The following is a 17445-nucleotide window of genomic DNA, read 5'->3' on the forward strand; positions in this document are numbered from 1 at the left end:
TACCCTAAGGCAACCGAAGTGCTCACCCTCTATTGGTTTTCCTTTAAAGAAACTAACTGAAACAATAGAGTGACTGTCAGCAGCTGCAGCCACCTCAAACTGCAAACCCATGAAGCCACAGAAAACTAGGTCAGTACACTAAGGTTCCTAACTTGAAGTATTAAGATTTGAATACATGGATGGCCTACTCACATATTAATTTAAATCAGAAATAATCTCTTCTGCCATACACCTCGCGGCTAAGATTTAGAGCCTGAAAGAATCTAACCCACCATAAATCAAGTCTCAGACATCTTTTACTCTTTGTTCTACATTGTAGACAAGAAGAGGGGTGGAATATTAAACAGACATGCTAATGCATTTCACTGAACATGGAAAGTAATTACTTGAAACAAAATAAACTTAAAAACTGAGACAAAACTTGTATTTTGTTGATAATGTTCTCATATTTTCAAGACCATAAAGTGTAAGTTATGAATATTATGTTAAATGAATACTCATTTCTTGCTGCATTGTGTTTCATAATTTATGTGGCATGAATCATTAAACAGCAATTGTGAGATTCTATAGTATTTATAGACATTGGTTGAGCTGTTGTTTATGATGTTAATTGCTGTTAATTAGGTAGATTATGCAAATTGAACAAGTTTATTTTACGTATGATGAATGTAAAATAATCTATTCTCGATTTCAAATAAATGCACACCTGAAGTTATAATTCTAACTTCTAAAGAACTATTTTCTTTTGATCAAGTCCTTTGAAAATGCATGTACTATCAATATCATGTCTCCAAAATAATTATGTATATATTTTAATCCAGAACATAATTATATTTAGGGAAACGTAGAACAAAGACGACTCTCCCATTGTACAGCCTTGCTCTGTAAGGCCTTAGTACTTGAAATGCTATTACTCAATGAAGAGTTAAAATTATTGTACTCCTTGTCTGAACAAGATTGACTTAGTAGAAGTCCAGTTGCAAGATTCCCAAAAAGAATAAATGTGAACTAAATAAAAGATCTCCAACATGAACAAACAGAGCAATTAAAATGGAAGAAAGAGAGGCAAATTATATTAAAAGTAGCAAGAAAAATCATTGGCCATCCCAGATGGGGAATCTTGTTCAAACAAATTTGAAAAGATAATAAAGGTTCAAAATTGACTGAAGAGATGAAGATATCAAAATATGCTAAATATATTTTAAAAGTATTCTTTCAATATTTTAACAGTAAAATTCAGTCAGAATTCTGAACATAAAAAATGGCAGTAAAATGGACAGTAAACAATAAAAACACTCATTGAGTATTTTTTGTAGTAGTTGCAAAAATATTGTATCAATGCCAACTCAATATCCAATATGATAGTCAAATTCCTTCAAGGTTTTGAAGTTACTTTGGTGAAGGTACTTCACAAATTGAATAGCTTAAAATTAACAAATCTCATAAGTCACATGTTACATAATCATGAAGGTCTCCAAGGAGGAAATTTGTTGAGCAGGGCGCACCATAATAAAAAAATCAAAAGCACTGGTGAAGTTTGCTGGGCTGCACAAAGGAAACCGTGTGACATAACCGCAAGTAATTAGCCATAGTCCATAAAGGACTCATTAGAGCCAATTTTGGTGTGAATAGGCCGTCAAACATTAGAAACAGGTGATGCGCAATCAATTACTCTCAAGACAAGGTGATTCATAACTGAAGGCATTAATCTGCTAGAACTCTTCCCCAGCAGCTTCGATACAGAAAGTGAAGGCTGCTGGGATGGCATCGGTTCTTATACTCCGCCTCTCAGGGCGGAGCTATGTACATCAGCCAATGGTAGATTCCTGGGTCTAACCAATGGTCATCCACCTCTCAGGTACCGCAATACCTGGTATTACCACATTCACCCCCTGTTAAAAAAGAGCCCGGCGGGGTGATGGCCAGGGTTAATAGTCGCCTTTCGCATGGTATGACCAGGTATGGAGGTACCGTGATGTCGAGGGTAATAACAAAGTGTTCATAGTGCAGTAATCAGTCGATCGGGTGGCCTGGTCGTCCTTCTGGAGGGTCTGGGCTTCGGCGGTGATTCTGATGGGGGTCCCGGCAGTTGCGACTCCGGGAGCGTGATGTCATCCTCCCAGGCAGCTTCGTCACCCCTAAGCGGCGCTGTTGGGGCAAAAGGTGGATAGGGGGGGAAGGCGCCTGTAGGGGGCGTCGGTGTGTGTTAGGGCCTAGGCAAGAGCGGCGGGAGTACTGACCCTCCAGTTAGGTGCTGTGGGGAGGGTGGGGGTGGGGGCAATGGTGCGGGTATGCGTGGGGTTCCGGCCGGCGCCAGGTCCCGAAGGGAGACCGTGTCTTGGCGGCCGTCAGGGAATGCTACGTAGGCATACTGGGGGTTGGCGTGCAGCAGGTGGACCCTCTCGACCAACGGGTCCGACTTGTGCGCCCTCAGATGTTTCTGAAGCAGGATGGGTCCGGGTGTCGCTAGCGAGGTTGGGAGCGAGGTCCCGGAGGAGGACTTCCTGGGGAAAACAAGGAGACGTTCGTGAGGTGTCTGATTCGTGGTTGTACAGAGGAGTGACCGGATGGAGTGGAGGGCCACCGGGAGGACTTCCTGCCAGCGGGAGACTGGGAGATTCCTGGACCGTAGGGCCAGCAGGACGGTCTTCCAGACCGTTCCATTCTCCCTCTCTACCTGCCCGTTTCCCCGGGGATTGGAACTTGTCGTCCTGCTCGAGGCGATGCCCTTGCTGAGCAGGAATTGACGCAGTTTGTCGCTCATAAAGGAGGTCCCCTATCACTGTGGATGTATGCGGGGAAACCGAGCAGTGTAAAGATACCCTGGAGGGCCTTGATGACGGTGGTTGCGGTCATGTCTGGGCAGGGGATGGCGAATGGGAACCGGGAGTACGCGTCAATCACGTTAAGGAAGTACGTGTTGCGGTCGGTGGAGGGGAAGGGGCCTTTCAAATCCATGCTGAGGCGTTCAAAGGGCGGGAACCCTTTAGCAGGTGCGCCCTCTCTGGCCGGTAGAAGTGCGGTTTGCACTCCGCGCAGATTTGGCAGTCCCTGGTGGCTGTCCTGACCTCCTCGATGGAGTAGGGCAGGTTGTGGGTCTTGATAAAGTGGAAAAAGCGAGTGACCCCCAGGTGGCAGAGGTCCTCGTGGAGGGATCGGAGGCGGTCCACCTGTGCGGTGGCACAAGTGCCGCGGGACAGGGCATCAGCAGGCTCGTTCAGCTTCCCCGGACGGTACAAGATCTCGTAAGGTGGAGAGTTCTATCCTCCTCCGCAAGATCTTGTCGTTCTTAATCTTGCCCCGCTGTGCATTATCGAACATGGAGGCAACCGACCGTTGGTCCGTGAGGAGAGTGAATCTCCTGCCGGCCAGGTAATGCGTCCACTGTCGCACAGCTTCTACTATGGCCTGGGCCTCCTTTTCGACCAAGGAGTGGCGAATTTCGGAAGCATGGAGAGTGCGGGAGAAGAAAGCCACGGGCCTGCCCGCTTGGTTGAGGGTGGCCCCCAGAGCTACGCGGACGCATCGCTCTCATCCTGGAAGGGGAGGGACTCGTCGATGGCGCGCATCGTGGCTTTTGCAATGTCTGCTTTGATGCGGCTGAAGGCCTGGCGGGCCTCCGTCAACAGGGGGAAGGGTGTGGACTGGATCAGATGTCGAGCCTTGTCTGCGTAATTGGGGACCCACTGTGCATAATAGCTGAAGAAGCCGAGGCAGCGCTTTAGGGCCTTGGGGCAGTGAGGGAGGGGGAACTCCATGAGGGGGCGCATGAGCTCAGGGTCGGGGCCTATGACTCCACTTCGCACTACGTAGCCTAGAATGGCTAGAAGGTCGGTGCTAATCACGCATTTATCCTTGTTGTATGTCAGGTTAAGGATTTTCGCGGTCTGGAGAAATTTGCGGAGGTTGGTGTCGTGGTCCTGCTGGTCATGGCCGCAGATGGTGACGTTATCCAGATACGGCAACGTTGCGCGTAAGCCGTACCGGTCAACCATTCGGTCCATCTCTCGCTGGAAGACCGAGACCCGGTTCGTGACACCGAAGGGAACTCTTAAAAAGTGATAGAGCCGCCCAACTGCTTCGAAGGCAGTGTACTGGCGGTCACCATTACGGAGCGGTAGCTGGTGGTAGGCAGACTTAAGATCCACCGTGGAGAAAACCTTGTATTGCGCGATCCTGTTCGCCAGGTCGGCTATACGGGGGAGAGGGTACGCAGCCAGCTGCGTAAACCTGTTGATGGTCTGACTGTAGTCAATGACCATCCTATGTTTCTCCCCGGTCTTTACCACCACTACTTGAGCTCTCCAGGGACTGTTGCTCGCTTCGATGACCCCTTCCCTCAGCAGCCTCTGGACCTCCGACCTGATAAAGGTCCGGTCCTGAGCACTGTACCGTCTGCTCCTGGTGGCGACGGGTTTGCAATCCGGGGTGAGGTTCGCAAACAGGGAAGGCGGGTCGACGTTAAGGGTCGCGAGGCCGCAGACAGTAAGGGGGGGGTATAGGGCCGCCGAATTTAAAAGTCAGGCTTTGCAGATGGCACTGGAAATCCAGCCCAGGGAGGGTGGCTGTGCAGAGGTGCGGCAGGACGTACAGGCGGAAATTGTGGAATTCCCTGCCTTGGACAGTGAGGTTCGCTAGGCAGAACCCCTTTATCTCCACCGCGTGTGACCCGGAGCCCAGGGAGATCCTTTGATTTACGGGATGGGTGACAAGAGAACAGCGCCTTACCGTGTCAGGGTGAACAAAGCTTTCCGTGCTCCCAGAGTCAATCAGGCACGGTGTCTCGTGGCCGTTGATGGAGATCGTCGTTGTAGCTTTCGCAAGCGTCCGGGGCCGACTCTGGTCCAGAGTCACCGAGGCCAGCTGCAGTACTGGAGAGTTCTGGTTGGGCAGCATGTAGTCGGCTGTGCTGGGGGCCTGGGGCTCCATCCAAGATGGCGTCATCCATGGGTCGCACATGGTGTCTGGGGATGAAGAAGATGGCGGCGGCGAGGGACAAAATGGTGGCGCCCACCCGTCCAGTGTAGTGTCCGGGGGACAAAATGGCCACGCCCGCGGGTCGCACGTGGCCTTAGGATAGGGGGGTGGCGGTGAGTGCTGGGCGGTCGGGGCCTGATAGGGAGGTTGCCGATAGTCGCTGGAGACCACGGCCACTGCGTGGGCCTGGCAGACCCCCACATAGTGGCCCTTCTTGCCGCACCCTTTGCAGGTGGCGGTGCGGGCCGGGCAGCGTGGGCGGGGATGATTTGCCTGCCCGCAGAAGAAACAGCGGTGTCCGGCGGCATTAGCGGGCCGTCTCGCCGTGCAGGCTTGCGGGGTCAGGGGAAAGGTCTGAGGGGCTGCTGCTACGAGGTGCCACGCAGCCCAGGGGGCCGCCGCGCGATCGAGAGCAAAGGACAGCGCGTTTTTATAGGCAACGTCCATGGACCCCACCAGGCCCCGTGCCTCTGCAAGTCCCAGAGTGTCCATTTCTAGGCGCCTTCGGCGGATATCGGGGGAGGTCATACCTGCCACGAAAGCATTACTGATCACAAGTTCCGTATGCTCGTTCCCCAAAACTGGTGGGCAGCCACAGTTTCGGCCCAGCACCAGCAGCGCCCGGTAGAAGTCTTCCAACGTTTCCTCGGGGCTTTGCCTCCTAGTTGCCAGCAGGTGACGAGCGTAGACCTGGTTCACAGGGCGGATATAAAGTCCTTCTGGCAGCTCGATCGCGGCAGCATAATTCGCCGCCTCCTCGATAAGAGGCTAGATCCCAGGGCTGACCCGTGAGCGTAGGAGATGCATCTTTTGTCCTTCCGTGGGGGGTGTCGGCGGCTGTGTCGAGGTAGCCCTTAAAGCACGCCAGCCAATGTTTGAAAATAGCAGCAGAGTTGTCCGCATGGGGGCTGAGCTGAAGGCACTCCGGTTTGATACGGAGATCCGTCCTTTCAACTGAAGTTGTAGCAGATTAAATTGATTCGCAATCAATTACTCTCAAGACAAGGTGATTCATAACTGAAGGCTTTAATCTGCTAGAACTCTTCCCCAGCAGCTTCGATACAGAAAGTGAAGGCTGCTGGGACGGCATTGGTTCTTATACTCCGCCTCTCAGGGCGGAGCTATGTACATCAGCCAATGGTAGACTCCTGGGTTTAACCAATGGTCATCCACCTCTCAGGTACCGCAATCCCTGGTATTACCACAACAGGTAAAATTATTCCAATTTTGTTTGGTGCCATGTTGTTACCTGCACAGCAATAAATGATTCAGACCAAATTTTGAAAGGGAAGGTTTAGTTTGACAAGCCATCTTAACTTCCGAGTTCACAAATAAAGTAGATAGTGGAATTCCTCACAAAAAAATTTAGTCACGTTTAACACGATGTTTCTTGCCGCCTGCAGCGCCAAGAACGACCTCGTTACCAAATGAGACTGTTTTTATAAGCCTCGGTGAACAGATCGGGCTGCCATTTTTAAATGTCGTTCCGATCTCCCCAATCCCTTCCCCCCCCCGCCGGAACCTGCAGACACCTCCCAATGCCCCAACATGCCAGTTTGGGTCCTCGAGCTCACCCCACCTCCTAAGGACAGGGCACCTCTGGGCTCGAACCCTGGTAATGCCAACCTGGCAGCCAGGCACCGCAAGGCTCGCAATCTGGTAGTGCCACCCAAGCAATGCAGGGTGGCACTGCAGGGTGCCAAGCTAGCATTTCCAAGGTGCCTGGGTGGCAGGAGTGCCAGAGTGTCACACTGCTGAGTCCTACCACCTGGGGGGGCCTCCGATGGCTTGGGAAATCCACCCCCAGGTGCTATAATGCCTGGTCCATGTTTGTGTGGATCAGAGCTAAATGGCACCATGGTGAAATCTCCCAGGTGTGGGCGTTTGATCCCAGGCCTTGGGAGAATCCGGCGGCGACATATTTAATTGAGCCTAACTGCTCACTTAAAAATGCAAATTTGGATCACGCACAGTGGGCGCACGATCCAGGTTGCAACATCTCACAAGATCTTGTTGGATCTCGCATAACTTCCCAAGCATCTCAAATCTCACAAGTTAGGAAGATATTTACTCATAAATCCAATAAGGAATCCAGGGGAGAATGTGGAATTTGCTACCATGTAGATTAGCTGAGGTGAATAACATAGATGCAATTACAGGGAGGCTAGATGATTACACATGAGGGAAGAATGAATGGAAAGATTTGTTGATACAGTTGTTAAAGTAGGATGGGAGGAGGTTCATAAAGTTCACAAAGAGCATATTCACCAGCAAGGACCTCTTGGTGTGAACAGCAAGTTTCCATGCTGCACATTCTATGTAATCACAATGTTATATTAATAAAACCTCTGAGACCACAAATACTAAATGAGCTTGATTCAAGTGTAATCCATTCTAACCTTGTATCTTCTCCTTTTCTAGACTGTAAGAAGTTGTAAAACAGGAGGCAGATGATGGGTGTTGTCCCGCTAACTCAGCATATTAAATGGCGGACCTCACTGTAATAAATCTTAGCTGGTGTTCTGCCAAAGTGCACCGATATCATCAGGTAAGGCTGTAGACAAAAGGTTTACTTGTTCAGAATCCACTTGGACATTTGTCTTTCTAGTTCAAAAGGGTGCTGGTAAGGCGGAATGACTTAATGTGAAGGTATTGTGGCAACTGTCAGGAATGTAAGCTTTCATTTGCACTACACAAAAAAAGCTTACCATTTACAAAATATCGCTTTATGGGAGCAACCCATGTTCCCCTATGCAAAGAGAAATTTACAACTTTTATAAAATTGCATGACACTCGTATTCTCACAGAATGACAGAATACTGCAGCACAGAAGAGGCCCTTGGGCCCATTGAGCCAGTACTGATGCATGAAAAACACCTGGGGCTGGATTCTCCCAAAATGAGACTATGTCCCCACACAGTGGAGTTTTACTCCCGAAATTTCTTGAAAAAAGTCAGACGAATTCATAGCCCTGCAGGGCCCCCACACATCAGGGTCAGGGGCCGCACATGTGCACGGCAGCGGCCTCCAGCGACCGCGCCGTGCTCCATGCCGGACTCGGACTGCAGAGCCAGGCAAAAAAAATAAACCCCCCCCGATTGGCCACGCGCCCGAGCCACCACCCCCGCACATTTAATCCCCGGCCGCCTTAAGGCCACCCCTGGTCTCTGATCCACCCTCCCCAGACCGGGGCGGTCGCGGCCATGTGAGCATCTCAACCGGCAATAGGTGGTTAGTTCCACGCCGTCGGGAACTCGGGCGGTCAGGAGCGAAGGTTTGCTGAGCGGGCCTCTGGCAATGGCCCCCTGGCTGCGTGGGGTACTCCGCGGTGATGCCGATCTTCGGTGCCCGGAGAATCGCCAGACCGGTGCCGGGCCCGATTATGGCCTCAAACTGGATTCTCCGCCCCAGCCGCGATTACAGCATCAGGCTGCGGACAATCCAACACCATTTCTCGACTAATCTTGATCCCCTTCAGTTCTTCCTTCCCACTAAACCCTGCGTTTCCAACATTTCTGATATCTGATTTGTATCCTCATTTATGAAGACAGAACCAAAGTATGTGCTTCGTTGCTCAGCCATTTCTTTCTCCCCTGTTATACTGTTTCTGATCGTAAGGGACTATAGAAACTTTTACAGTCAAGCTTACTTTAATACTTTACCCAGGACGCGATTCTCCCCCAAAATCTCTAAGTTAATTTGTGGCAGGTTTCTCAGGGAGTTTCCCGCTGGCTCTGCTGGCGGGTTCCCCACCGCTACTCAATTACACCTTTTTGGGCTTTTTGAGTTTCTCACTGGTTTAGCCCACACTTTAAAAATTTTTTAGCACTGGGGAGCTGAACTCCGAGATTGGGCCGCCATTTTGAAAGGGTGTTCCGATCTCCAAGTGAGCTTGTGGGTCCCTCACACTCCCATCCAATTGGCAATGTCACTGCCCACATACATGGACACTACCCCCCCCCCCCCCCAGCCTCCTTACAGCACCCCCATCCTTCCAGGATCCTAACCTTTCATCCCTCCACCTCCCAAAGGCCCCTACTTACATGTCCTGCACTCCCCCATTCTTCAACCCCCCCATGTTATTCTCTAAGTCTGAATAAAGATTGTAGACTTCCAGTTAACACAAATACTTTATTCAGTAGGTTTGTTCTGTTTCCAGAGCTTAATTAGATATAATACAGTCAAGAGGAATGACCAGTGAAGCTAAGGTAAACTGCCTTTGCTGAGCTGTCTCTGTGTGCTGCTGCTGCCTAGCCCTGTGCTTCTGAAAGAGGCGGATCCTACCTTGGGCTCGACCCTTTATACCCGTCTCTGATGCTGCCCTCTAGTGATGCTGTGGCTGTTACATCTGTGTTGCAGTCGCTGGTGTATGTACAGATGACTACATCCCCCCATTTGATTTGATATGTTTTCTAGATTGGCCGCAATAAAACTGTACATAACAAGTGGTGAGAATAAGCAAATCTGCACACTGCAAAAATGATAACGTAACAGAGAAACAATTAACAGTGTTATGAGTCCATTGTGAGAAATGTTCATATTTGTCTTGTGGATGTGTTGAAGTGTCGTTACAAATCTATCGGTCGGGTGCCTTACGGCTTCTGCTGGAGCGTCTTAACTGTGGTAGTAGGGATGATGGTTTGATGTCATCAAGAGTACTGTCTGGTGTGTGGCGAGGAACGTCCTGTGGACAAATGGACTCGGTCAAGTCCAGTGTGGGAAATACTGGCGTTGTAGGTCAAATCTCTAATAGATCCCGGCGGTTATGGCAAAAAAGTAGTCCTGCAGACGATTTGACAATGTAGGACCGCGGTGCCTTTTGCCTGATCACCGTAGCTGACACAGACCATCCACCTTCTGGGTCCCTGATTCTGATGGTGTCACCTATTGTCAGTGGCTTGAGTGGGATCGCATGTTATTCGTAGTATAGTTTTTGTTTGGAGCATAGTACCCGCATGTCGTCGAGAACTGGTAGGTTGCCGGGGTATCGGAATTGCTTTGCCGGTAGGGTTGCCCGGATGTCTCTGCCGAAGAGCATTTGTGCTGGTGACAGTCCTGAGCTCAATGAGGTTGCTCAGTATGATAACAGAGCTAGGTTGATGTCGGAACGTGACTCGGCTGCTTTGCTGATGAATCATTTAATGATGTGGACACCTTTTCCCCCTGTTCCATTTGATTGCGGGTAGCGATTCTGTGTCGCATAGTACCCACATGTATTGATTCTGTATGTCATCGTTCGTGAAAGCTATTTTGCTTGTTTGTTCTGGAGCAGATGTGAATTCGTGAGATTCTTTATCATGCCATGGCATGTTTGTATTCTTGTCATTGTTTCGCAGTGTGCTGTGGCATTGTCCTTCACGTGCAGAGTTGTACCATGTTGTACAGGTCGTTGTTTCATTGTTGTTGTTTCTGTCGTTCCTGTCTTTGTTGTTTTCGTTGGAGTTCTTGTTGTTATCGTTCTTGTTGTTCTTTTTGTCGCGCTTGTTGACTCTGTTTTCGTTGATTTCGCTTTTATTCTTGTTCTTTTTCTTGTCGTGCTTGTTGTTTCTGGGATGCTTCTTGTTGCTTTTGTCGTTCTTGTTGCGCTGCATGTTGTTTTTGTTGTTGCTGTTGTTCTTGTTTCTGCTGTGCTCCTTGCGGTTTTTGTTGTTCTTGGTGCGCTCAATGAGTGTGCCATGTGGATGATTTGAGTCATTGTCACAGTTATTGGTGTCAGTGTCCTTTGTGGCCTCTGCTACATTGAGCGTATCTTCTTGTGTATTGTGAGAATGATCTGATGTTGCATTGATGTTGGTGACATCAGTCATTTGTGGTGGATTCGATTCCTCTTCTTTGCTTACTTGGTACTCCTCTTCTAGAGTCATTTCTGGTTCACTTGAATCATCATTTATTTCTAGGTGCTCCTCTTTTGGAGTCATTTCAGGTTCACTTGAATTATCATTGAGTTCTTGGTGCTCCTCTTTCTGAGTCATTTCAGGTTCATTTGAATCATCTGTGATCTCTTTGTGCTCCTTTTCTGGAGTCAAAATCTTTAAGATTTCTATTAATGTGGTCTCTCTGGACTTATGGGTGGCTGTCCTCTGATTATTGAGTGCTTACGAGCTGAGATACTTCAGTCTCGCTGTGATCCTGCACATCCTGTATGGGAATTGTGATTTCTTCGTCACTTGTCTCACATACAGTGGGTAGACATTCAGTGTCTTCTTCTGGTGGCTCAAATAAGCTTGACAGATCTTCGTGGTCTTATGCATCCATGGCGTTTGCTATGGAGTGTTTGCTTGCTTCCATTTTTGAGTCTGTCACCGAGCTGTCTGTGGAGGCTTGCCTCACTCTCTTTGTGGAGGCTTGCATCGCTCTCTTTGTGGAGTCCTTCATCGCTCTCTCTGTGGAGTCCTTCATCGCTCTCTCTGTGGGGTTTGTCATCGCTCTCTCTGTGGAGTCTGTCATCGCTCTCTCTGTGGAGTCTATCATCGCTCTCTCTGTGTAGTCTGTCATCACTTTCTCTGTGGAGTCTGTCATCGCTCTCTTTGTGGAGTTGTGCATTGTTCTCGCTGTAGAGTCGATCTGTGCTCTCTCAACGGAGTCGTTCTGTGCTCTCTGTGTGGCATCGTCTTCGTCTTGGGTATTGCTGTCATCCAATGTACCGATGATCTTCCATGGCATCATGGTATTGGATTCATTTACCATGAGAAGAGTCGAATTGAGCTTTTCAACCGTGTTGCTGATGCTGTGGTCAGGATCTCTGAATATCTCAGCCATGTCTGAGTAGTATTGTGTGTATTGCTCGATGGACAAATCATCGCTTTTTGTTTCGGAGTTGTGATCGTTCTCTTCATGTTCAATGAACCAATCATCTTCTTGTGTGGAGGCTGGGACCCTTCGTGGTGCGTGGACCACTCTCTGTTTCTTGGCGTCAGGCTGCAGCATAATCCTGCACTCACGAGTCGGGATGTCATAAATGCTGGGCTGAAGATTCCCCATTCCGAAGAACTCATCATCGGGGTCTTCCCAGTACAACACCTCTAGTTGCGGTTTGGATTTGGTACTGGGGTAGCCATCTCCCAAGATTAAATCTTTGTCTGAGTTGTAGTCTACAAGGACCATATCATCTTGTAGGGCAGTGCTAACTGCTTGTTCCAGGGTGTTGTGAAAGTTATTTTCAACTGCTGGTGTAAGTCCGGGCATTGTTCTGTCTTTTGAGGCAAGAAAATTGGGTTTTGCAGCTTTAAATTTCTTTTTCTTCATTTTCGTGCATTTCCCTTTTAAGTGGGCGTGGGCCTGGTCCTCTGACGTCATGACGCTCGTGACGTCATGCGTAGGACTCGATTGCCCATGCGCACTCCAAGTTTCCTGTACTGTGCCCTCTTTTCACAACTGAGCATGTGCGGCTCCTTTCTCAAGATGGCTGCCGCTCAGAACATCCGTCTTTCTCCGATTCAACCCTGTGTCCGCATCGTGGTGAGTTTTGGCGCTGTTTTTTCCGATTTTCTTTTCTAGACACTGATTCTGTGTTTGTAAAGACTGACAGGATTGATGTTGTTTTTGTTCATAAGCAAGGCATTTTTGTATAGCGATTTCTAGAGTTAGATGCTTATTTTGTGATAGTTCTTCCCTCAAATTTTTATCAGATAGTCCAGAAATTAATTGATGCATTATCACAGTGTCTCTGAAATCAGCATAATCACAGCCTTGTGGTATTAACTTGAGGTTTGTAATAAAATCAAAGATGGGCCCTCTGTTTCTCTGACAAGAGTTAAATCTTTCCAGCAACGCACCAGCCTGACTGTTACAGCGTTTAGCAAATTTTTTGAGTGAACCGTCTACTGTGGTGTTGTCTTCACCTTCTAGGTAATTAAAGCAAGTATACATTTCTCTCGCTTCATGCCCTCCTGTTGAGAGTAGTAGGGCTATTTTCATTGCGTCAGAGGCAGTGCTTAAATCATTAGCTGTGATAAATATTTGGAACAGTTGTTCAAACATTTTCCAGTTATAACTTACATTACCGGTTGTTTCCAGCTGCCATGGAGTTCCAACAAGTTGCATCGAATCAGTTAGTCGTCGAGGATCCATTTGCTGCGAAGTCTTCAACAGTCGAATATCCGGTTTAAGTTTTTCTTCTCTTGCTGGTGTCTAGCTAGCTTTCTGAAATCACTCCGGGTACCATATGTTATTCTCTAAGTCTGAATAAAGATTGTAGACTTCCAGTTAAAACAAATACTTTATTCAATGGGTTTGTTCTGTTTCCAGAGCTTAACTAGATATAATACAGTCAAGAGGTATGACCAGTGAAGCTAAGGTAAGCTGCCTATGCTGAGCTGTCTCTGTGTGCTGCTGCTCCTAGCCCTGTGCTTCTGAAAGAGGGGGATACTGCCTTGTGCTCGGCCCATTATACCCGTCTCTGATGCTGCCCTCTAGTGATGCTGTGGCTGTTACATCTGTGCTGCAGTCCCTGGTGTATGTGCAGATGTATGTACAGATGTACAGATCACTACACCCCCCCTCCACCCTCATCTCATGGGCATGGCCCTCCCTTGGCAGAGCCACCATGGCACCTGGCCACCCTTGCACTGGCACACTTGCAGCCAGGCAGTGCTGCTGCCAGCTTGGCAATGCCAGGGTGGCAGTTCCAAGGTGCCAGCTGGGCAGTGCCAAGTTGCCTGCATTCCGGGGGAGGGCCAGGGAGCCACCCTGCACGAGAGACCTCCCCCGCGTGCCATTCCACCTGGTCCACATATGTGTGGACCCGCACTGATTGGCGCCCAGTTGCAGCCTCCTTGGGGAGGCCGGAGAATCAACAGTGGCTGGTGGATCCCGGGCAGATAGGTTGTAAGTAGGTTTATGACCTACTTCTACAAAAGCAATTTGGTCTCCCACATTTTGGGCGGAGTTCTGACTCTGATGTCTCACGGGACTTCGGTGAATCCCGCGAGTCGCAGAGGTTGTCGAGGCCTCTCTCCAGGATTCTCCAGCTGCGTTGTGCTCTCGTTTGAGTGCAGTGCGGCTAGAGACTCGCGCCCCTAGACTCAGAATCAAGTACCTCGCTCTCCATTTTGATGAAAAATTCTATCATATTATGGTTGCTCATCCCCAAGGGGTCTTGCACAACTAGTTTGCCAATAATTCCATTCTCATTACACAGTATCTAGTCTAGGATAGCCTGTTCTCTAGTTTGTTCCTCAACATTTTGGTCCAGAAAACCATCCCGTATACACTCCAGGAATTCCTCCTCTATGGTATTGTGGCTAATTTGATTTGCCCTATTTATATGCAGATTAAAATCACCCATAATTATAGGCGTTAAACAGCTGCCGGAGAAGAAAACAAAAATATTTTTAAATTGTCGATCTGTGCACAGATATCTGAAAAGGTTTAAGAAGCTAAACGTTTGTGCTACACCAAAGCTGGCAATGGAGAGTTGCCAAAAATAGCAGCAACCATCGAAGGAACCAACATTTAAACAGATTTCAGAGAAAACAACATCAAAAGAAGCTTGCCATGTGCTCTGCCTGGAAAGTTCTGGAACAGTAGCAAGCAAAGGAACAAATACCCTGCAAAAATTAATGGAGAGCTAGGGGACTTCTGCAACACCCCTTATAAAACTCAGAAAGGAACTCGCTGAGCTCAGGGTTTCCTTGTTTGAAAGGGGGGGAAAAAGAAAAGAGGTAGTGCTAAAAGCTTTGTGGCACATTTGTGCTTAGGCTAGCCTTCCCAAAGTAAAATGATGGGAATTTTTGGCACCATGGGACCGGATTATGAAAACACCGAGCGCTGGAGCTCATACACTAAAAGGTTTGAATTATTTGTCCAGCGAACAAAATTTTGGCAGACATTGAAGTCCAACTTTCCTGAGTACAATGTGGGGGAGAACCTTCAATTTCCTGCGTAGTCTGGTGCAACCAGAAAAAACAGGTTTGAAAACATATGGTGAATTAGTGGAGATATTGCAAAGCCACTTCTTACCAAACCCTTGGTCATCGCCAAGAAGTTAAGGTTCCATAAGCGTAATCAGCAAGTAGGTGAACCTATCACACAATTCGTAGCCACTTTAAAGGAATTAGTTGAATACCGTGAAATTGGTGATGTCTTGAATGACACCATTAGAGTCTGACTTGTGTGTGGGTTAAGAAGTAAAGCTATCCAGAAATGGCTGTTAACAGAAAGCTTTAGAACTCACAATCTCTATGGAGCTAACAGCTAGTGCAAAAATTAAGCATGTTGGAGAAAGAAACAACAAGTTACAAACAGGAATTCTACAAAGCAAGAATCAATTACATCAAGTGAAGAATTGAATAGTGGGAAGAGTATCCACATGATACGGAAAGGGCTCGAGAAGAGACCAAAGCCACAGTCAAATGACAAAATATCATTGAACGCATTTGCCATTGCGAGCACAACAAACCGTTACTGGGTCACCCCTTTATTGCATGGACACCCAGTGAAAATGGAAGTGGGCACTGGCGCAACCATTTCATTGTACCAGAAACTGTTTTCCAAGAGAAACTATGGCATACCACCTTAAAACCCTCAAAGATAACACTATCTAGCATATACTGGAGAAACAGTGAGGGACCAGATCGCTGTAAATGTGCAGCTAAACAGACAGACTTGCCCCTGCACATCGTTAAAGGTACCGAGCAAGCCCTGGCTGGAGAAAGATCAAGGTAAACTGGGCCATGGTGAATCTCATGTCGCAAAGCAGTTCCAACCAAAAGCCTAAAGGAACAGAAAGTAGCAGCTGCATATGGATGCTTTGGTAAAAATGGAGGTCAAAAGTATGTTGAAACATGGATGACCGGAATGCATTTAAATGCTCCCTTTGCAAATTCCGTACCACAGAGGAACAAGAGATTGAGGCGCATCGCGAAATGCCTGACCATAAGGAAACTCTCGAGTTCATTGAAAGAACATTCAGTTTGGGAAAAGAACTGCTGACTTCCTTCATGCATCAAGGATCAACAAGATTAAAATCATTGCTGATCGTAAACAACGGCAACAAGAGCAAAAGGAGCCAGCACAAAAAGTCAAGAAGGATGTTTGGATGGGAGTTGCTCCAGATGACCAAATGAAAAGAGTTGGAGCTGCTCAGAGTGCAGTTTGCAACACCAATATTCCTTTCTTATTTCACTCTGTACTGCAGCATCTGAAGTCGAATGAATATGCCAACAGCAAGAAGAATTACCGTATGCTGACTGCTGAACAAGCCATCTCTAAAGGCTAAATTTGATATGTTGTGAAAGGGCGAGGACCTTTTTGGAAATCCTCAGGAGCAACAGCTTCAACTGAAGACGTTAGAGATTGCATTCCAGAAACAAGTCCTAACACAAGACGGTGAATGGGGCTAGAATGAAACCTCGAGGGGAGAGATGTAGGGTCCGATGGAGGCACAGCACAATCTGGAGATGGCACTGCAAAGGCTGTGTCATGAGATTCAGGTAAAGAAGGCCCTGGTATTCAGGCTGGAAGGGCAGCGGTTGGCAACAAAAAGAATACCAGATCAGCAGCCTGGGGCAAGGGCTTTAGAGGCAGGAAACAGAGCTTGAGTCGAGTCGGAGAACTCGAACACCCGCATAATCCCAGCTCCACCTTATGCCAGCTCAGATCTATCCTGGGTATATCAAGCTCAGCAGTGCGAATGAAGGTTCATAGCCTCTGAAAGTGAAAGCTTCGAAAACGCAGCCGAGTCAGGTTCTGCGACATGAGAATAGGGCTAAATGTCGTGTTTGTCATAAAGGTCAAGAAGTATTGGCAAGAAGCTATACCAACAGTGAGAAGTGTATATCTGCTATCGTATCAGCACAGACAGGACCGATCTCCTAAAATGTTCAAACTTGGGATGACGTTGTGTGGAGAAGACATGCAGAGCAAATTTTAGCAGCTGGAACAAGGTTGCCAGATACAGAGTCAACTGAGAGTCTGCAACAAACTATGCCACATGAAGACCTGTACATACTTGAGAACCTGACAATCCCGGAAACACTGTGGAAGATAGTACCTCAGTTGAGGACATTTAAACACTGAATCAAACTCCAAATCCTACGTCGACTCCAATTGATGCAACAACGGTTAATATCCAAAATACATCAGAGGTTACAGTCAACACGATAAAACAGCCGCCTGAGGTTTGCCAACAACGAGATGGGAATCAAAGTCCTCCGAAACATCTAACTTATTGACTGTTATGTTTGTTCATATTGCAAATTTTGAGTGTTAACGTTATACTGTGTTTCATTCCAGGAACCTCTGATGTAAAGGGGGAGGAAAGCGTTGTGTATTCTTGGTTGGAACAAGGTCATTTTAAGAGTCCGATCATGTGACATAAGGATGACATCATCGGCAGTTTGGGCAGGGTAACAATCAGTCTATTCTAGAGCCCGTTGATTAAACAGCTTTCTAATAAAGCTCATGTTTTGTTTCTACCTTCATGGTCTGCAAGCTGTGCTTTTAAAATACCACAGTAAAACAACTCAT

At 47.8% G+C, this 17445-nt stretch overlaps 1 protein-coding gene and 1 long non-coding RNA gene across 3 annotated transcripts in view; one reads left to right on the plus strand and one right to left on the minus strand.

Annotated features, from left to right (window-relative positions):
- znf385b (zinc finger protein 385B) overlaps positions 1 to 17445 on the minus strand; it is an 881089-nt gene that overhangs the window by 395256 nt on the left and 468388 nt on the right. The gene's annotated exons all lie outside the window — the stretch shown is intronic.
- LOC140392127 (uncharacterized) lies at positions 2 to 17397 on the plus strand. The gene is made up of 3 exons (XR_011935250.1): positions 2 to 129; positions 7399 to 7525; positions 17212 to 17397. It is a non-coding gene; the product is annotated as an uncharacterized lncRNA (long non-coding RNA).

Source organism: Scyliorhinus torazame, chromosome 2 (genome assembly GCF_047496885.1).
Source record: "Scyliorhinus torazame isolate Kashiwa2021f chromosome 2, sScyTor2.1, whole genome shotgun sequence".
Lineage (NCBI taxonomy): Eukaryota > Metazoa > Chordata > Chondrichthyes > Carcharhiniformes > Scyliorhinidae > Scyliorhinus > Scyliorhinus torazame.